Source organism: Ips typographus, linkage group LG11 (genome assembly GCF_016097725.1).
Source record: "Ips typographus isolate SLU linkage group LG11, UJ_Ityp_2.0, whole genome shotgun sequence".
Classification (NCBI taxonomy): Eukaryota; Metazoa; Arthropoda; class Insecta; order Coleoptera; family Curculionidae; genus Ips; species Ips typographus.
In genome coordinates, this window is record NC_138432.1 from 517,190 (window position 1) to 533,429 (window position 16,240).

At 34.7% G+C, this 16,240-nt stretch overlaps 1 long non-coding RNA gene and 1 pseudogene across 1 annotated transcript in view; both read left to right on the forward strand.

Moving 5' to 3' along the window:
* Positions 1-5,236, forward strand: part of LOC145735662 (uncharacterized) — a 105,741-nt gene extending 100,505 nt beyond the window's left edge. Inside the window, exon 4 of the long non-coding RNA XR_014179734.1 lies at positions 4,383-5,236. This is a non-coding gene — a long non-coding RNA (uncharacterized LOC145735662). The remainder of the gene's footprint in view (positions 1-4,382) is intronic.
* LOC145736125 (5S ribosomal RNA) lies at positions 1,213-1,331 on the forward strand (annotated as a pseudogene).
* Positions 5,237-16,240: the final 11,004 nt, after the last annotated feature.

Consider the following 16,240-nt stretch of genomic DNA (forward strand, 5'->3'; position numbering starts at 1 on the left):
CATATCACAGAATTAACCCATTAAAGCCCGAATACATGTTTTGTGATTTTTGTTGTAATTTTTGACTTATTTGAAGCTAGATGGTTCCAAAATGATGATAAAAGAACATTGTTTGAAAAATGTATAGCTATTTTTTGTTTTACATGCCGTTACCATATGGTAACGCTAGGCTATTAAGGTATTGTAAAAAATGAAATTCGGTTTTTGGCAAAATGTTATTGTATTGAAAGTTTTTACATAGAAATGGCTCTGTATTTTATTTATTATGGAAAATTGTATTGCATTCAATGCACCGTCCCACTTTGCATTTCAGGCACATGGTCCTAACGCTTGAAAAACAGCCTTCTCCTGCACACCGTCTTCTCTTTTTACCTTCAGTAAAGGTTAGCAAATGATTTTTTTCGTCGTAGCGCAAATCATCGCTTATCCGATTTCCTGCCATACTGCTTATTGCCGCTGCTGGTCTTCCAGGTCCCTTACTGGGAGTTCCATATTTTGCCAAATACACCTGTACAATATCTCGACGGAACTGAAGCTGAGTTATATTATGACCGCTTTTCTTGTGTATTGTCCAAGCGTTTTCAATTGAAACATCTATTAGCCAAGTGAACAAGCACCACCACCACTTTTTTCCTCTAATAGAGATCCTGTACCGCGACACGTTTGCGTCCATTACGTCGGTGCCACCCATATGCTTGTTATACATTGCGATTAGATTGGGTATGGGTACCTGCATCACCTTCTTCTCGTTTTGAGAAAATCGTCTGACAGATGAAATTGGTGAGACTCCCTATGATGTGGATGCTACAGTTACTAAACTGTTGTCCTGCCAGCGTACAAAAAGAACACCATTTTGTCTATCTAGCACGTTGGCGACGTCATGACCCACTTGTGGGTCACGCGGCGTTTTCTTACTGGACATATGTGCCCACCGGTGGGGCACGGACTATTGGGTGTTATATTGCTTATAGAAAGCTACGTTAATATAAGAACATCTTTGAATTTGGAGCTACGGCTGTACCACGGATTTATCTTTGTATGTGCAGCGTGACTTCGTAGAATTCGGAATTTTCCGATTAGAACGAACTAAAACAATATATTGTCACGAAGGATAATAAATCAAATTTATTTCACTTGAAAGGAAACATTAAAAAATGTGGAATGTTTATATTACTTGAGCGGAAACATTAAAATTGTGGAATGCGGTCGGAGGGCAACTGCCATACCACGCTGGATATACCGGTTCCCGTCCGATCACCGCAGTCAAGCAGCGTAGGGCGTGGTTAGTACTTGGATGGGTGACCGCCTGGGATCATATGTCACGACTAGCGTGACGTGTTGAATTTAATTCAACTTATTTTGCCTGGGATCTCGTTTCAGCGTGAAAATAAAACACAGTTAACTCTACCATCAAGTTCTATTGAATAAGTACCTTAACCTAACAACTCCTAACTTACTAGCTAATAAAATAACAGGTTTCCTAACCCAACGAAAACGTTACTAACTCCCAATAAAATCATAATAAACCAGGCGTAAATTAACACACAACATAGCAGTACAATAAACATACTTACATCTCTGTAGAAGACAGAATCTTGGAGAGAGGCTGGTCACTTTGACGCGCGTTCACGATTAACTTTACTTGAGCGTTACGGACATGTCTAATTGACATTTGTGGTTCGGTCACTAACGTGGTGCACAGCAAACTGGACTGGCTGGAAAGAACTGGACTCAACTGAACTGAACCCCTCTCTAGGGTGCAACCTCTTTTTTATAGTATTCCAGACACTGATTCCACCAATCAAAACTCCCAGACCTGGCCTCGTCTAGCCGACAACTCGTGACGACCTTCGACCATCGGTACTTGGAAAACATTCCACATTATTTCGCAATTCAGCAAATGCATCTTAATTTCAGTTGCACTCCGACCGCATTCCACAATTTTAATGTTTCCGCTCAAGTAATATAAACATTCCACATTTTTTAATGTTTCCTTTCAAGTGAAATAAATTTGATTTATTATCCTTCGTGACAATATAATGCTAAAAGAATACTGTTATTCTTTATTTATGAATATAAGTAACTACATTTTTTATTACTACATCAAAGAACTCTTTTATTTTAACAACTTAATAAACGAGGAAAAGGAAACAAAATTAAAAAATCGGGAAAAATTAATGATTAATTTTTTTGAAGCAAATAATACATATGGTGGGTTGCCCTTCACAGTCTTCGCAAAACGTTGACACTTTTTTTGCTTTCACTCTTGCTTCCTTTTTCGTGTTTAATGGTTTTATAACATTCAGCGCATCTTTTCCTACTACTTCTGGTTGATCCCTACTCTGCTGCTCCCTGACTACTCTTGCCTCGTTTTCGATTTGTGTCTTTTATTGTTTTGCCAGCTGGGACATTTGCACTTGCTTGTGATTCTACTTCATTAGTGTATGTGCGTAAGGCCTTCTGAAGTGCCGCCAAGCGGAACCCGCTCGATACGAGCAGGGTGCCCCTATGTCCGACACGCCCAAAGGATTTACTTAAGGCACTGCACTGACACTAACGAGCCGTCCGGGCACTAGAAAGTTCGGACTGTCGCTCGTGACCTCCCTCTGGGGATGACCCCAGAGTTCGGTGCCTTAGCCGAGCTACGGTGCATCTTTTATACTCGTCAGCGACCTCATTACGCTAACCTTGCTGACTATGGTGGTTACTGGGTGTGCACCGTAAGTACTAACACGGGTGTGACAATATGTTTGACAATCCAACAGATCCTCGCACAATTTTACACTTGTATAAAAGTTGTCTAAGTATAGAATTCTTCCACAGTTGGTAAGGTTTTTTAGTAACTCCATACATATGCGATAAGTATGGCCGCCAATATTAGTTGCAATGGAACCAGTAGAATCGTTTTTTTCCGGCATAGACTCTTAGATCGTACGTGTATCCTTCAGGCGTGCATACTTTGTACAATTTTACACCATACTTGTGCGATTTTGCAGGAAGATACTGCCTAAAAATCAGTCTGCCTCTCCATGGGACCATACTCTCGTCAATGACAATTTCTTCTCCAGGCTCCATCGTACCTTGAAATTGTCGACAACACAATTCTAGCACATTTTTCAATTTGAACAGTCTGTCGTTTTTAGCTGTGGGGTCGCTATTGTCGGCAAAATGCAAACACCTCAGCAACAAGTCGAATCGATTTCGGGACATCGTCTTTTTTACTCTAGTATTAGAGTACATGTCATTACTGGACCAATATAGGCGTATTTTTTGGCAGATTGTTGACACCCATTATCATTAGAATGCCAAGAATTTTTTTAACTTCTGATCTGTTAGTTTCTGTCAATTTGTGCAATAATGATCGTCGGGGAAGCGTTTTTTTCTGGATAATGTGCAATGCGTATTTATTGGTTTCTTGGACTATTGTGTCTAAAATTTCATCACTTATGAAATGCTTGTAAATATCAACCGGTTCTGCGCAATTTAAATGGTCCACTTTCAATCCACTCTGCCCAATGAATGGAAATTGCTTTGGGAGGTCAGTGCAATGTTACCAAATATCAGGTGAAACAGTTTCTGCTCCTCTCACATACTCTACAGAAAAAGAACCGTTTCTAATATCTTCCTCACTATTCGAACTTTCCGACGAATTCTCAACGTCTTCACTTTCATCGGGCTGATTATCGGAAGGATGATAGGAATTTTTGGAATCCTCAAATGGCTCAGATTCCGAAGAAGAATAATATTTGTCATTTGAATTTTCATTTTGTAAAGTTTGAAGTGGTTGGTCTACGTTTAATGGTGGGTTATCAGTTGTTGGTGACATTTGCGAAGAAGGTAGAGTAGATGATGGTTCAACTAACGACGGATCATGTGTTTCTTGTTTTGACGAAGAAGAAAAAGTTGAATGCGGTTCAACATTTTCACTGGAAGTTTTTGCTAATTTCACAATTGTTTTACTTCTTGAACTCATGTTGATTAGTATATCCTTTATTTATCTGCAAGGAACATATTAGATATAGATTATTAGATAACTTTACTTTCCAAAAAAAAAAAAATGAAAATTTTAGAGAAAAATACGAATGCAGTGTGGAACTGATGATAGCGCAGTATTTTCTAATTTGTAGAAAAGTGATACGGACATGCGATGCGAAAACAAATAAGCGGTATGGTAAAGCAAAATCTAATAGTTCCACAGGTGAGGTAGTTTTTGACAGCAACAGTCAAGGGGTTCTATATAGTGTGTATAATACAAAAAGAAAAATATGGAACTATTACTTATACCTTGTACTGGTGTTGCGGCTGCGTCGTAAAAGATTCCGTTCGCCGCTTGCAGTGGCGTTTTATACGCAAGCCGATGCCGTACTTGTTTACGTGACCAGCCAATGAGAAACATTTTGCTGATACGGTTTGACCCACCGGTGGCTGCAGAATAAATTTTTCTCCAACAGCCGTCATGCTCCACCGGTGGGTCACGGTTAAAACTAGTAATTACTACAAAATATTGTCAGCAGTTTTACATGATTACACATTTATCCGGTTTAAAATATGAAAAGTACAATTTTGACCGAAATGTCACTAACGTCCCAGAGAAAGAACTCGTCACTAACGTCCCCAAGAATCGCCAACGTGTCTAATTTTGAACGATGTTCTCCTCGCTTCAATATTTTTGTTATTGTTATTTTATTAGGTAGAGGACATGATTTTGGAACTCTATTTTCTCTAATTGTACCTGTAGCGCCGTAACCATTTTCACGTAGATAATGTAATAAATTTACACTTGTAAACAAATTATCAAAATAAAACCTATAGTGTAAGAGCTTTTTTCCATCAGGTATCTCATGCAGCATTCTGATAAATGGTTCAGTTGGCTTACCGAAAATTTTCTCCATTTCTTTGTTCTCATTAACGCACTTTCCTTGGTACAAATCAAAGTTAATAAGATCCAGCAAGAAATCTTTCTTTCAGTTTGTCCATAAGAGGCCTAATTTTCCAAGCTTTATCTTTTAAAATGGGATTATTATTGTCAGCACAATGTAAGAATTGCAATATTTTAAAAAATCTGTTTCTTCTCATCAACAATTGTTTTTCATGTCATTTCCGGTATCCCAATAAAAACGTTTTCCGGGCAGTTTATTATAGCCAGAAAGAATTAGAATTGCAATAGTACACCTCATTTCACCAACTGAAATATTTGGGTCGGGATTAGTTTTGAATTGGGCATAAAGCTTCGACTGTTCAAATATTTCTATTATTGATTTATCCATGTATTTATCATAACTGGGAGAAGGAAACTCGTATTCTTGGTTTACCAAATCTCCATCAATCCAAGAAAATTCCGTACAGTTGCGGACGGAAGTAAAAGCCAAACTTATATTTTGAGGAAGGTTATTAGTTTCTTCAAAAGAACCAATCCTTTCATTGTTAGTCAAAACAACTTCTGCTTTAGCAGCTAACTGTCCTCCGGAAAGATGGTTTACGTCACAATCTTCCTCGTCTCCCGATTCCTCGTCGGTTAGTGCGGTAGCTTCTGGAGGTTCAATATATATTGAATCGATATCTACGTCATTAGAATATGCTATATTTAGAGCCTCTTCTAAAGTCAAACCAACACTTAAAGTAAATATTTTAGTTGTAAAAAGTATTGTATCCTAAAGTCCTAGTGTTACCATATGGTAACATTTAACTTTGGACAGTTTTGCAAAAAAATACACTAGTATCAAGTGATGTTTGTGCATGAAAGTCTAATCTGTAGTGCTTTGGCAATACTAATTTGCATGCAACAATTTATTTCACATAATATTAGATAATATATTTCACTTACACAAACTTGACGTCCATACTTTGTTATAAAAATCCAAATCCTTTTTATAAACACTGCTATAGAATCTCAACAAACACGCTTATAATAAGTAAACAACCGCCATAGTCAAAAATGATGTCATCTAATATCAATTACGTCGCCATCTACCGAAGGTAGTTAGAACTTTACGTCACTACCAAATAAATAGGGATCTGTAATTTCGTTGCCATATGGTAACGCTGGGCTTTAATGGGTTTTAACCCTAATCTGTAAAACTGGTCTATTAATAATGGACGATATGGTCATTCTTGCAACCAAAATACCAGTGTTTGAAGTGAGTGCTTGTGATTTAAAATTTGTTTACCCCGTACCCAACAACGAGTCACAAATTGTGATTATAGCAAGTTCTATTGTAATGAACTTTGGTATAAAGTTTGTAACGAAATAAGTGACAAGTGGATATGTTCGAAACCACTTATTGATAGCTGTATTTTATCCAAAAATTGTCAATATGCTTTAGTTCACAATAATTATAAAGTTCACACATTAACACATGCACATGCTTTATTGTTCTGTACAAAAAACATCAGAAATAATTTATGAAGATTGTTTTAGATTTGAAAAAGTGTTAATAGATGGCTGTACACTTTTACAAAGTAAATGTGATGTAATTATTGATAAGCAAAAGTATTCACTAGCTATTAATAATGTAACCACACTTTTACCAGATGTACCAAGTTTACAAATTACCAACTTTTCTCTAAATCTTAAAATTAAACACTTAGATAATCCAGGTCAGGTTCAAGACGATCTTTTAGAACCTATTAAATTTGAAGAATTACTTTTGCAGAATAACTCGCACTTAACTTTAGTTATTATTACTAGTATTTGTATTATAGTTTTAATTTGTGCTTTTTGTGTAATATTTTACTAATGGAAAAAACATAAAGATTTTAAAGTTATTCCCTTAAAATCGCTTCAAAATATTATCAACGAGGACGTTGAATTAACTTAGGGTGGAGGAGAAATATCCCTAAACCATATATGCACCTAGTATTTCTGCTGATGCACCCAATATTTCTGCTGACGCTAGTATTAAGTTTTATAAAAGCGATTGTAACGCTGCAACCGTAATCATTAAGACCGTGTCAAAGCTTCAGGCTGTTCGGCATAATTGTTCACCATATTTTTTTAGTTTTTAGTTTAGTAAACGTCCCATTTCAACAAATAAAGTCTTTTTTAAAAGTTACTCCGTCTGACCTCATTTAATTCGCGAATGAAAAAAGTCGTTCGACTGGAGCGGATGACGGCAGGCAAGTGTAACGAAAGAAGAGCTTTTTTGATTGATGGATAATTATTTAAAGCAGTAATATTGGTATCACAGTCATTTATGTATTGCAGCAACTCGAGTTCAACTTTTTTTTTTAAGTTATTCTTTCTGGCATCCATGTTTTCAGCTGTTGTCGATAGTGTTAAATCATCAAATTCAAAAAACTCATCTTCCTTTGTGGCTGATACACAAGTAGGATTACTGAGAACTAAATCTTCAATCATGGAAAAGTCGGTACATATAGTATCTATAATTAGTTTTAAAATTTGATCTTCATTTAAATCTGCTTTTGAATGGGATTTAAAATTATTAATCCATTTTAGTTTGAATTTTGGAATTGAAAATGAAGCTTTAATAGCTTCTGAAACTTCAACTGAATCCAAATTGATTTCAAAAAAATTTTTGAATCGTTTTAAAAGTCCATTTTTACATGCTTCTAACACCGGGCGAGTGAAGACTAATTTTTCACTTTCTAACTTTTCAAATTTCCTAAGTATTGACCCAAGACATAGTAGTAAATAGCCATAAAATGTGTTTTGTTCTCCTTGAAGTATATCCAGCGAGTCGGCAAGTGGTTTTAAAATATTTCAGTATTCCGATAAATAGTTCAATTCGAAATCCTTGAAACATTGAATATCGATTCCTAACTCTTTGAAAACCACCGGAAGTTTTTGTTTATCTTTTATTATATGAGAAACTGCATCATAGAATGAATTCCGTCTTGTCGGTCCGGGATAACTTATGACCAAGGACTTTTTGTATGATCTCGGCATCATAGATTTTATGTCTGTAATGGCTATCAAATTTAAAGTATGACTGTCACAACGAATATGACGTGGCAAATGAGGATGTAAAAATGCTTCTTCCAAGTCATCACTGTCAACGAAAGAAATGCTTTCTTCACCTGACTTTTCTCCGGAGTCATCTTCTAAACCAAGTTCGTTAAAAGCCTTTACAAAGTTTGATCCGTTGTCTGTAACAGTAGCTACTAACTTGTCGTTAATATTAAATTTGGTATGAATATCGTCAATTGTTTCGGCAATTTTGTCGTATGTATGTGACCCAGCAAATATTTAACATGATAGAGCTGCAGAACACCTGTTAAAATTTTGTGGGTTGATCCAGTGAACAGTTAAACCGAGAAAGCTAGTGCAAACATATTTGCAATTACTTAGCTCCTTTTTGACAGACTGCAAGGTTTCGTGGCAGAGATCGTTACTTTTTCTCATCGCAGTTTTTCGACTCATAACATTTAAATTTGTCCCTTCAAAAAGGGAAATGAATGATTCCCTTTCAATTACATTTATCGCAGACATTAAATCTGTGATGAAATACAAAAGCTTTTTATCAAAGTCTTCTTGGTTTGGTTGTGAACATTTATTTCGGAATGTCTCTGTTATTTTTTATAGCATTTTTTGTTTTTTGTTGCTAGTTTTGCTATTATCTGCGGATATTAGTAGAGAGTATTTTCTTTTTGAGTTTATTTCTTGATTAGATAAACTATCCTTCTCTTTTTTCAACTTTTTGTGACCTTCATAATCTTTCAATGATGCTGGATGAATTTTTCTTATATGCTTAAGAAAATTTGTTGTTACTCCAACTTTACCTTTAATGTAAGTTTTCTTTGGGAGACATAATTGACATTCAGCCGTCAACTTATCTTTTTTCACATCAGTAACTTTAAAAAACGTTCCATAAAGATATGGACATCTACATAGTAAATGTCTACAGAGTAAAACGTTGACTATCTTCTACTGAAAATGAAGCATTGCTCATCAGCTCTGGTAAGTGCTTAACGTTAATTGAACTACAAGGACACAACAACATAACTGTATGCATCAGAAAAGGGGACGCCAAAAAAGAAATTTCATAATAATACTGATTATCGCACTGTGCTATAGTAAAAAATCAATCAAATTTAATTTTTTTTTAATGTCATATAATCAAAGGAGAGACATTTTACAAGTATGTATATAAGTTGTATTTAACCTATAATAGATAATCAATAAGAAAGAGATAATAATAAAATTGTCTGAAATTACTCAAATTTTACTTGAAAAATCGATTATTAGGACTCAACATTACACTTGTGTTTACACCACGCTTTTTAGGAACACCTGCATTCTTGCCTACATGGAATTACCCAAAGCGCCACTAAAAAAACTGTTTTGACATCCCCCGATTTACCGCTCCCTGTTCTAGGCATGTCCACGTCTTTTATATGGCGCCAGAGTGGAAATTTTCTGTTAAACCACATACATTTGCAAAATATATTTTGATCGGCTGACGTAGTTTGTTATTGTTCGTCGCCTGTTTTTCATATTTCTACATAGCAGCAGCGGTGGTGACGCATCACCGCTACGATGCACTAAGTGCATCCTGGTGCGACCTTGCCTTGTGCGCTTAATATTTCACAATCCTCGAATATTCTCGTGTTTTTAAGTCAGTAAGTCCATCTTTTGAATTAATGGATTTTCCATTCGTGACAATATTAATGAAGGTATTAAAATAAGTTTATTATATCATCGAAAATGTTTATCACGCCAAATGTGAAAATGTTGATCTTCGTGGATTCCACATGAGAAAGTGTTCATGGAAATGTGGAAAATGTAGCGAAAACAAACCTGAAAATGTTGGTGGGAGGGCGCGAAAGAGAAGCAGAGTAGATGACAATATTGATCAAAGTGTCATTGAAGCAATGAGTGAAACATTGCAATTGGTTTTGAAAAATACAAACGAGTTAACCAAGAAAGTCGATCAGCTACTAGCCGAGAATCAAATTCTCAGGTTAGAAATAGCCAAACTAAAGGAAAACCCTTCTTCATCGTCTAGTAACTCGCTTGTTTCATATGCGTCAGTAGTTTGCAACAAAAGTAACCAAACCAACGATAGCAAAGTATTATTGATTAAACAGAAAAGCCAACAAAAGGACATCAAGCAAATTAAAATAGATTTAAAAGAGAAGGTAAATCCAGTGGAGCTTGGAGTGGGGGTCGCCATCGGACGTCCGACAAAGAATGGTAGCTTGATACTCAGTTGTGGCATGGAAAAAGATATTAACAGTGTACAGTCGGAGATCCAGACCAGGCTTGGTACCGAGTATGAAGTAGACAGACCAAAAAAGCACGAACATAGAATTAAAGTTGTAGGTGTTAATGCGTGCGAGCACGGCATTGATGATGAAGAGATTGTAAATAGGGTGATAAAGCAAAATGATTTAAACAATAATGACATCAGCTTTAATATGAAAATACTTCGAAAAACCAATGTTGTCAACAACAAATTTAACATTATTTTTGAAGCAGACTCCAACACCTATAACTTGTTGATAAATAAACAAAGATTAAATTTAGGATGGAATAGATGTCCCGTATACAACGAATACGGAATAATACGGTGTTATCATTGTAATAAATTTGGCCATCTACAAAAGGAATGCAAAGATAAACAAATTTGCGCTAAATGCACAGGGGAGCATGACTCAAGGGAATGCCAGGAAGTTAATGTTAAATGTATTAATTGTATTGTGTCAAATCAAAAATATGGATTAAATTTGAAAACCAACCATACAGTGTGGGATGTAGCGAATTGTGAAACCTTAAAACGGATCGAAAAAATGCAAAAAAACAAATTTTTGCAATAGCAATCAAATAATTTAGTTATCCAAAACTCCAGTATCATTTACTTTAATTGCCAGGGATTTTTGAACAATAAAGACTGTATTTTACTCCTTATAAACGACTGGAAACCCAAACTTATTTTTTTATCCGAAACTCACGTCTCTGCAGATGTCGAATTAGTGGAATTGAACATACGGTTATACAGAGTGGAGAGCTGCGCAACAAGCAACCGCAGAACTGGTGGTGTAATGGTTTTTGTCAGAGACGATATAAAGTATAAAATCAGTACCGTTCAGTGTGAGAGTAATTATGTATGGTTGTTGTCCATTGAGTTTTGTTTAAATAGGATTAAGTATTTGTGTACGGTTATGTACCACCCACCCCAAACAGAAAACGCCAAATTTGTTGACTACTTTAGTAACTACTTGGACAATGTTAGTACCTTTGATGGCATAAATATTATTGTGGGCGATTTCAATTTTGATCTTTTGAAACCTTCGTTTTATGGCGAAAAAATATTGTCACAAGTGTATGTTAGCGGGTTTTCGCAGATTGTTGCGTCTGCTACAAGGATCACTGATAGAAGCCAAACACTAATAGATTACATTATCACGAACAAGAAATCTTTGTCTTATGAAGTTCACTTGACGCCGAAAATCAGTGATCATTGTATTCTATCTATACACCCTGAACAGGACACGAATAAACAACATGAAATGACGGTTTGTTGTAGATCTATGAAACATTATATCTTAGACCAGATGCAGGAATACTTGCTTGATGTTTCGTGGACAAATGATAGTGGAGATGTAAACCTTCTGGCAGATAATTTTATTGATAGTATTATGAATATCTTGAACGTAATGTGTCCTAAAAAAGTTATGACATTTAGACAAAATTATATCAATAAACCGTGGATAACCGCGGATATTAAAGAGAGCATGCAAGTCAGGGATAATTTGTACGTGGGGGCCGTCACTGGGGGGGATGGCGAAGTCTGGAGGGAGTATAAGAGGATACGAAACCACATTGTAAAACAGATTAAAATTGAAAAAGAACGGCATTTTAAAGATATTATTGACAACAATAAAAACAATCCAAGAGAAATGTGGAAAAACTTAAAACTAATATTACCTGGTAAACGCTCATCTACACCAGCTGAAATTAAGTTTGAGGGTCAGTATATTTCTGACGAGTTGCTTATTGCCACAAATTTTAATCATTATTTTATCAACAGCATAAATGAAATTGTAAATAGCGTGCCTCCGTATTCCCATCCCGATGGAGCCACCTCATCAGCTCTTAATGTGAAAACTTCGTTATCTCGCTTTGAACCACTGACTATGAGAGAAATGAAAGATATTTTGAAAAAGTTGAAAAATGTTGGGGGTGGTATCAGTGGTATTTCAAAAGCCATTTTATGTGATGTGTGTACTGTAGCTGGTAATCATCTACTGGATGTTGTGAATACATCCACTTCCAGTGGCGTATTCCCAGACAAATGGAAGGAATCAATAGTCACTCCAGTACCAAAAATCCAAGATACAAAAATGTATAATGAATTTAGGCCGATTAATACAGTCGAAATTTATGAAAAGGTGCTAGAACTCGCAGTAAAAAAGCAGTTTCAAAAGTATTGTGAGGAAAACGACATATTGGTTCCAAATCAATCTGGTTTCCGGGAGCAGCACTCCTGTGAAACGGTAATTTTAAAAATTTGTGATGTTTTTAATCGAGAATTGGATAGGGGCAACATGGTTTTGGCGGTATTTTTAGACTTTAAGAGGGCTTTCGAGACGATTGACAGAAATATGCTGTTACAAAAACTAAGAAACATTGGAATTAAAGATGTGGCCTTAAAATGGTTCGAATCGTATCTACATAATAGACGACAGAGAGTCAAATATAATAATCGGGTGTCTGAGTCATTGTCTGTGCAGCATGGGGTACCGCAGGGTACTGTTTTGGGCCCCATGTTGTTTTTATTGTACATTAATGATATTGTTGAAAGTGTGAAGGGGTGCAGCATCGAACTGTTTGCTGACGACACAATGATTTATTTGGCAAACGATATATTAACCATGCAACAATTAGTAAATACTGATTTAAAAAACATCTTTGAATGGCTTTGTTTGAATAAATTGTGCATAAATGTCGTAAAATCAAAATTTTGTTTATTTGGTAGAAAACATCGCCTACACGAAATTAATATCCAAGACCTAAATATAATTATCGACAACAATCAAGTTATTTACGAAGATCAGATTAAATACTTAGGAGTTATTTTGGACTCAAACTTAAATTTCTTAAAGCATGCTGATTACATAACTAGGAAGTTTGCAAAAAAAGTTAGTTTTATTGCAAGAATTGGAAAACAACTGTCCATGGAAACCAGGTTCATATTGTATAACAGCATAGCTGCTCCCCACCTAGAGTTTTGCTCCACATTGTTGTATGGTTTACCGTCATACAAAGTAAATCAAATACAAATTGTACAAAATAGGGCGATGAGATCCATTTTAAAATGTAACCGTTATACTCCTGTTGCCACAATGTTTAACGTTTTAAAGATTTTATCCGTCAAACAAAAGATTTTATTTAGCGTTTATGTTTTAATTTTTAAGATAAAAAACAAAATGATTGCACCATATATCTGTGATAGAACGAAAATTTTTAAAAATGTACATAGTTATAATACTCGTCAATGTCTCGATTTTATATTGCCTGATAAATGCAACACCGATCAAATGCTTAACACTGTTTTAAATAGAGGATTGTATGATTTTAATTTGTTGCCCCTGAATATTAAGAAATGTGAAACCCTAGATGCTTTTAAACAACTTGTCAGAGCACACATAGTCAGTAAGTTTTAATCGAATGTGTATACATATTTATAATTTATTTTGAAAATTTTTTTATATATATTTTGTGAATGGTTTTTGTATATAGCAAACGCTAAATAAAGTACATTATTATTATTATTATTATTATTATTATTATATTTGATCATACTTGCAATAAATAAATGCAAAAATAAATCACCTATCAATGTAGCATTTCTCAACGTAGTCTGTATGCAAGTAGGAAACAAGGTCGATAATACCACAGTATAGCCAGTATACAGTAAAGACACTCTCGGATTTTCCTTTGAAGTCGGGCCCTCAATAGCTTTCCGCCGTTTGCTCCGCCTATCAATTATCTCTTGGTTTACGAGGGTCAAAATATGTCGCGCGCTGCGAGTCGCTGAAGCGCACACTTGAACTGTGTATACAAGGCCGGTTCAAAAACTATTTTGCTTAATGCACATTTTACGGTTTTTGTTCGGCTGTTGTTGAATTAATATGTGTGTTAAAAAAATGTTCAGTTGAATGATTAAAATAGTAAGTACAAGCCAATAAATAAATAATAGGTATATTAAATATATAATATAATAACCACTGTGTTATAAATAAACAGAAACTAAATCAGTTATAACATAACCGAAGTTTAATTTAAAAATATAACTAATTATTATGTTAAATATTTACAAATGTTGCAAAATCATAAGTTTTGCATTTTTTTTGTTCATCTTGCAAATATTAATATTCCGATTAGCAAACTTCAATGTGAAAAGTAAATTCGTACTCTTGTATACAATGCAATAAAATAATCCAAAGGAAATTGATCACATGGATGTTTAAACGGTACTTGAAGAAATTGTGATTTTAATTTATATCCAACAAATGGCTGAGCAGCAAGTTTTTCAAAATTTTGTACAAATATACTTTCTAAGACCGCAACAAATTCTACAATGCTTTTTGGTGGGACAACTAGTCCTCCAAATTTGTGCTTTTCAGAGTTAAATGCCTTTAATTGTAAAAATAAAGTCTCCGGCTCTCCCAAACTATCAGTGTCACTCAAATTCATACAAAAATCGCATTGGTGTTTAATATAAGTCTTTTTTAACAGATAACCCGTTACATATATTAGGGCATTTCCTTCAGGTGAAGTTAGATTCCTATAATGATTGACAAATACTGGAAGTGGTACTTTATTTGACTCAGATTTGCTAAATTCCTGCTGAAAACTTAATAAAATTGGAGCATTGGTCAGATGCAACAATGTTTCATTAATATCTTTCATGCAATTAAACCCATCGCTTTGGTGGAAATATTTTAATGAAAACAGTTTTTTGAAAGCTCTACAAAATTGAATTGACGTCGGATTTTTTGAATTTCCACAACAATTCCGAATTTGACCAAAAAAATTCTCCAAACAGTCTTGGTTCAAATTTCTGGTCATCAAAAAGGTATATTATTAGTCTTAAGTTTTTCAAATAATATTAAAACAGACTTAATGGTTAACTGCCATCCAAAAAGGAATTTCATTTGTTTTGTAATGTCTTTGCCTTGGACATTTTCAACTCTCAACGTTTTAAAGTGTTCTGCCATTTGATTTAAAAATAAAACTTGTTCTTCAGTACCTTTGAAAACAGCAATATTTAGAAGCGACGCCGAATTTAAAATGTCAAACAAACTATTTATATTTTTAATGAAATTCACAGTGGCGGTAGCAGATTCTGGCAAAATATTAAAATCTATATAAGCTGACATAGCTGTAGTAACTGACCAACTAAATACCTGAACGGCTAATTTCACTTTGATTTTCTGAAACGCGCTTGGGAAAATATGTGCGTTAGTCAGTTTAGGCATTAACCGAATATTTTTTGTTACATCAATGTCATATATTTTTTGAAGATATTGTTTACTAGTTACTCCAGCGCTTGAAAGAAATTTATGTTGAAAAAAATTGTTTCTTGTTGATTTTAATAAGTGAGGTACATCAAAAATATAAACTATTTCTTTGTTGTCAACTGAAAAGCATGGGTTATCTGGAGTTAAATTTAATACTGTTTTAACAAGATTATAGAAATTTGATCCTTGATCAGAAACGACTTCAAAGTGTTCAACTCGTAATTGCATTATTTTGAAAACAAAGTCGTTAAATCCAGGATTAATTTGTCACGGTCGTGTAAAACGATTTAGAGTTCTTACAGTTGGTAAACGGTATACTTTCGAAAATTGTTTATAAGCTGTAGGCCCCAGGAAATACACGCTCAAAGAAAATTGCTTGAAGTTGTTTGTGTATCTAGAACCTTTAGAAGTCTTATTTAAAAGACAAAATTGACTTTTTAGAAACTTTGATGATTCCTCAGAATAATTTTCATCTATAAATGTTTCTACATCACTCATAGTAATTTTCTCGTCTAATCGCCTAATATTCTCATCTGCAAGTTTTTGTAATTCCTGGAAGGACTTTCTTCGCTTCATTTTTCTGGGAGTTGAAGCGATATAAAAGCCGTTTGACTAGCCATATCTAAAAAAAAATGTTTGAATGCCAAAAAATATTTCCTTTCATTTTATACAGGGTGTCTCTAAAAGGTCTGTACAAAATTCTATGACATATTCCTGACATCAAAATAAGCCGATTTAAAGCAACTTACCTTAG